General features: G+C 29.3%; 1 pseudogene; it reads right to left on the reverse strand.

Annotated features, from left to right (window-relative positions):
* Positions 1 to 2869: 2869 nt before the first annotated feature.
* On the reverse strand, positions 2870 to 5571 carry LOC129877551 (uncharacterized; annotated as a pseudogene).
* Positions 5572 to 6772: the final 1201 nt, after the last annotated feature.

Genomic DNA, 6772 nt, shown 5'->3' on the forward strand with positions numbered 1-6772 from the left:
GTGTAAATAAAACAAGTTTCTTTGACATGGACTTTTTCTTTGTAACTTTAATTTTTAATTAAATCTTTAAATTAGTTAAAAATTCTTTCACTAACACCTTATCATATTTATTCCCTTTTAAAAATCTTAAGGTCTGAGGTAGATCCATATATCTATCATATATTATTAAAAGTAAGAAGATTTTAGGTTCAAAGTTGGATTACGAAAATGTCCATCACTAATTTTTTTAATGAAAAATTCTTCTAGTAACTTTTAATATTAAACCAATAATAACAATTAAACTAGACCAAATACATGATTAGATGTTATTTCCTCCATTCCATATTAAGTGAATTTGTGAGGTAATGCACACATATTAAAAAAAACATTCAAGGATATAATTTGAATCATTCTTTTCACTATTGCCCTTTGTAAAATCATAAATATAATTTTGCAAGTATTGTGATTTATCTCCTAAAAAATATAAAACTTCAACAAATGAAAGGGCAAATATGGAAAAAGTTTCAAAACATCTATCTTGAACTTTGAACAATTCAATTATTTTTAACAATGAAAAATCCCTCAAAAATTGACTAAATATGGAAGGGAAGGAGTACAACTTATCATTTCCCACTACTTAATAAATTTAATTGTCAAACTTTTTAGCTTCTAAAATCAAACACATTCATTCACAACCTTTCATGTACTCAATTTCTCCCTTTATAAATTGGATAGAAAATGTTAATTCACTACACTTTGTGTTTCATCATCTTATAGTTCTTATGTAATTTTTTATTCATTGGTCATTTTTTTTCTTATTGATAAATTGTTTTGTTTAACTTCTTTCATTTTGTATGGTAAGTTGACATGTGTATTTTATTATTTTTTACGTTAATTATTTTGATATTATTACAAATATTTTCTCTTTAACTTTTATTTTTTATTTCAATTTTTATAAATGTACTTCTTATAATTTTTTTAAGTTTGTGTGATTCTGATAAATTAAAAGAACATGTAATGTTGTATAGAGAATAGAGATTCTTATTACATTGTCCAATTATTTATGTATATGCATTTTCATTATTAGTTTGTTATTTTGTTAGTTCAAATATGTTATTTATCTTTTTAGACATAATAAAGTAGCAAGTTTAGCATACCATATGATATTATTATTGTTTCAAGTAGAAATTTCATGAATTTTTTACTATAATTATTGAATGTTGTTTGAAAATTCAAGAGTAATTTCAGACTAATTTATTTATGTTAATTTTAACCCAAATTTCTGAACTGAATTTGGGTAACATCAAAGTTCCCACTTATAAATAGAGTTTTTATTTAAAAAATTATTTCAACAAAATTTATCTTTACTAAATTTCTTAAGTTACATGGATTAATTAGGGGACGGATTTAGTAGGACACAGTAAAATAAAGGTACTATCTTATGATCAACAAAAGTTAGATCTTTATAAATTTTATATAGCAATAACGTTCCCAAAACTAGTTATATATATAATGAGAAAGGGAAAAATAGGAGGGGAAATTAAAGCAACTAAAATTCTACTTAATAGGTACTCTCTTGTGTGTACCGCTTGTTGGATATATAATACTTTTTTTATCAACTTATTGATGATAAGGGGTCGTTTAATTGTAATATTGAATTAATTAATTAACTAATTAATTTTGTGTTTGCCCCGACTTTTCTAGAATAATTGAGTTTTCTTTTTTCTAAAAAGAAAATACAAAGTCTTCATATTTGGCTAGTTTTTTTTCTTGTCGGAAAAGGTTTATACCTCTATAAATAGAGGTTCATTTCTTCTAACTTGGTAGCATTCACAATGTAGTCCTAGGGGCTTTGAAAGTTTTGGGTAGATGAGAAATTTTGTGAGACACAAGTGTTATGTTAACACTTGTGTGGACCTCTTTGTATTTCAAGTACATTGTGTGGAGTTATTTTTCTCGATATTTTATATTCTCATATTTATAGTAGATTGCTCATCTCATTTTGTGGATATAGGCAGATTGACTGAATCACGTTAAATGTTTCTGTCTCTTTTGATATATTTCTTGCCTGTCCTCTTATTCGTGGTCTTTCTAGGTTTGTTTTGCTAGCTTCCGCATGACACCTGATTATTTCGGTCCTAACAAGTATAACGTCTTGTAATAGGATTATAATAATGCAAATTGTAGAGAATAGCAGAAGAAAGGTGTAATTGTAGAGACCTTCTACTAGCCCAAGATCGTTAACTAAGATTGAAAGATTCAACTAAAGAAGATGAAGCTAATTAAAAAGAAGGAAGATTTTTGAAAGGAGAACTTGGTTAGGAAAGAAGACTCTTTGAATTGCTTTGATTTTTTTTGTTTTGAGTTAGTTACAAATGCCTAATGCTACTTCTATTTATACTTGTATAGGAATGATTCTATATACTAACAATCTAGACTATTCTGACCCTTTCTACAAATATCTCTCTCAAATATCTAATACTCTAGACTATTTAGATTTTTCCTAAGAACAAATATCTAATCTCTAGAACATCTACAAATTTCTTAGATACAACAAACAACTCTACAAAACTCTAAAAAGTTCCCCTAAATATCTAGAATTATTTGACGCATTCAAAAAAATCATCTCTATTTTTCACACAAATATTTGCGTGTTTTTTCTTTTGCCTTTAACAACAACAACAACAACAACAATATACATATGTTTTTGTAGCTAACACATGAAATTTTAAGATGCGATAGTTTTATTAAGCATAGTAAATACTATTACAACAATATCAACATACCCGCTGTATCCTATAAGTGGAATTTGGGAAGGATGGTGTATAAATATTCCTACTCCTAGTTTATGAAAGAAGAGAGACAACTGTTTCCGAGCCTATAATTAATTTAGAAAATTAGAGCGGGTAAATTTGTACTTAGTAATTAAAAATCACGGTAATATGGAGCAGGGGCATAAGCATCTTCAGCAGCAGCTCCATTGCTTGATAGCTCAATCATTCCACGGTGTGGGCTGTTCTTCTGCTTGTTGCATAAATCTGGCAAAAACACTCCTGCACATTTCCAATATACATGAATTTTTAAAATATATATATTTACTTTTTTTTATTTTGACTTTTCACTACAACATTTTAGGCTTTTAGCCACACCACACCCCGTCAAAATGCCACCTAAATTATCAAAAAGTGATCAAAGGTAACACTTTTTGACTTTAGACAACGCTTTTGCATGAGTGACCTAAAAAAGCGTAACTTTTTGACTTTAGGCCACGCTTTTCAAGTGTTGTTTTAGCGGCTACACTTCAAAAGCGTAGTCCATGAGATACAAAGGCCACGCTTTGTAGTATATCATATAGCAACACTTTTATTTCATACAACTACACTTTCAAATGTTGCCTTTGCTTCCTTATTGGCCACGCTTCTGAGCGTAGCATTTTCTACTTCCTCTACGACAACACTTGTGAAGTGTAACCTTTGCTAAGGTCCATGCAACAATTTACCATTAATAAGCAACACAATTGACGTTCCTTAAAGTATAAAATTACTTACGACTATCACTTTATATAAATTATTCAAATAGTGAATGTAACTGTCATATATTGCTTGTCTGAATTGAGAAGGAAGTGGTCTTAATCAACTTAAGATTCCATTAGTCTCGTGAAAGGCAATATTACTATTAGAGGAGTGTCATTTGACCCAAGTAAAAGTATAATTAACTGAAATTAAGCAACAAGTTTTGTTAAGCACGATATCTCCAAATTAACTCATTAATTACAAGCAAATATCTTATGCTTATGGAACACTCCTTAATTAAAAGTGATACCAAAAATAGTTACCTTTTATATATATATATATATAAAAAAAAAAAAAAAATTATACCAACGTACTTAATTTAGATTCGTGCTAGGAAGTCTAGCTTTTGATATCTTAGTCCATTCTCATAGGCACGAACATGAGGAAGCCCGATTAATTTAGATTTGTATCAAGAAGTATCACTTTGGATATCAAAGACGACTCCATTCTCAGGACATGAATACGAGAGGACCAAATAATCTAGATTTGTGCCGAGAAAGTGTCACTTTGAATATCAAAGACGACTCGATTCTTAGGGCACAAACACAAGACCTCTGGTCAAGGTTGGAAAAGGATGTACCGTCCCACCATACCCCACTTGTGAGATTACACAGGATAAGATATTGTTGTTTTGGTGTTTTTAAGAGAAATTTAAAAACTGATATTATGAATGGGACAATGTTGTTACCTTCACCAGCAGCCAAATGGAAGTAAAGGTCAACAATGTTATCACAATGTTGGTGACAAGCAGGGGAGCAAAGCTTGGCAGCAAATTGAGGCTCAAGCAAAGAATCAGAAGAAATTCCAACAGAGTTTCTATCAACACCACAAGCATCAACACATTCATCTGTCTAATATGTTCCTTCATTTTTGCAAGAACATCAGATGTCTTGCATTAGTACTCAACCTTCCCATTTTTCCCAGCTGAATTTTCCAACAAACACCTCTTCCCTGATGATGAGATCGCAAATGCACAAACATTTGTTGGCAAATCCTCACACATGAAATCCCCTGAGACGATTAACGTTTGAACAAATCAACACACAGATCATGAACAATATGTATTGATGCATACTATCATTAAGTACGTGTGACAAGTGTGTTACATGTCAAGTTGTCAGGATTCTCACCAAGGGGAAAGTAAATACTTTTTTTAAAGTCAAGAAGATTCAATGTATAGTATATATACTGTATACTATAAATTTACACGTGTTTGGTTCATGAAAAATAAATCAAGCCTAGACATGAGGGATGTATTGGTACATAATGTAATTAAATGTTCTATTTGATCTTATAGTTTAACTTTTAAAATAATTTGATTTCACACACACACATATATATATATATAATTCATAACATATATATGTTTGTTATTGATGCAGATGTTGTGACATTGGACCACAGATAGAAGATCGACATTTCACTCAAAGGGTTGAACGGAAATAATGCATCAAGTTGTTCGCAAGGGCCAACTTGTTCCTCATCCTTAGAGATCTCACTTGAGAAATGAATTTAATTTACTACATGCATGTTACAATCCATAATTCTGGAAACAATATATCGTGATGTGATTTTTTTTTCTTTGTTCTTTTTTGTAGTATTTTTGGTACAATCGTGATACAATGATGTGAATTCTTTTGTGCGTGTGAATATGAAGAATATTAGATATACAGTATAGTATGCATACCCAAAGCGCCTTGAAGTAAAAGGGCGCTAGCCAAGAAAAGAATGGAGGAGTATTTAATTGAGACGACGGCCATTTTCTACTTGTTTTATTTTTAACTTTTTTTTCTTTTTTCTTTTTTTCTTTTTTAAAATTTTCTTTTTTTGATTATATTTTTTGGTTTGTGTTGAAGAAGAATGGAAGGATTTATTGAATTTATATAGGGAGGTCACATGAGGAGGAGGAGATTGCGGTATGATCTATAAACTGCTTGGCCAATGACTTCGTTCGTTTTCTTTAATTTTTGTGGATGCTATACATTACTCTTTTTTCTTCTTTTTTTATATTATAATTCCAAGTTGTAACAAAGTCTTCTAGGACATGAATCCGATTACTCAGAACAATGTAAATTGATTACATATACCCCTGCATATAAATAATTTTGGCATATGTATTGAACAATATTTTGGATATTGTGTGTTTGATGAGTAGTACTTAACTTAATATAAGTAGTATAATTCATGAGGCAACAATTTATGTATTATGTAGGACATGTACGGATAAAAGTATTCTAAAACATGTTTATAAAATATCGTAATATTCATGTATTATTAGTCACGATGTCACAATTCCTTTATTAATGCATAAGCCCCATCAGTTTCAAGGGAGTGTCACGTCAGCTTTTATGGTGTATTTATTCCGTTTTAAAATAGTTTAGGAGGTAATAGTACCCTAGTTAAGTTAATGTGTGTCGCTGAAATTTCAGTCATAGTTATGTATTATTCCTTTATTAATTAGTGCATAAACAATTTTGCATTAATTATAATCTCTATATATAAGTAGTGAGCAACCAAACAATTGCCTAGATCTCGTATAAGTGAATATTTCGTGGTCAACAGGTCAAGTGCTCATTGGTGATGACTCACCATGTGTTATAAATAAATTGAATTGAATATTAATCATGCAACTTACGACGTACGAAAATGTTGAAATGATGTGCTTGGACACTTTCGGAGCTTTGAATTGTTTAATGTTAAGTGACTCAATTTTAAATGTAAAATATTACTTGAAATAAGTCTCTAAAGTGTTTCATGCCTTGTATGATCCCTTTATGTTTTAATGATAATTATGTTGATGATGTTTGGCTACTTAATTGTTGATGTCTCTTGATTGAGTTGATATGCCAATTACTGACCCAAAAGGAAGGGTCGGGCCAATGCAAAATGTTACTTTTAGTAAAACTTAGTTAGAATAATATTTTCTAATAAATAATTACTGATTTTAGTGATATTTTTTATTTGTTATTATTTATAGCAATACTATAATAAATCTGTAATATGTATTAAAAGTGAATTATGTATGTAATACAAATGTATTATAAGTGTTTTTAAAATATATTATGCTTGAACACAATGTATTAAAGTGTGTGATAAATGTATTACCTATCAATAAGTATTTTATAAATTATTTTTTATAATATATATTAAAACTATATTATAAGTGTTCAACAAAAATAATAATATTATTACTATAAATAATAAATATTTTTTAATATAGT

The sequence above is a fragment of the Solanum dulcamara genome, chromosome 12 (assembly GCF_947179165.1).
Source record: "Solanum dulcamara chromosome 12, daSolDulc1.2, whole genome shotgun sequence".
In the NCBI taxonomy this organism is placed as follows: domain Eukaryota; kingdom Viridiplantae; phylum Streptophyta; class Magnoliopsida; order Solanales; family Solanaceae; genus Solanum; species Solanum dulcamara.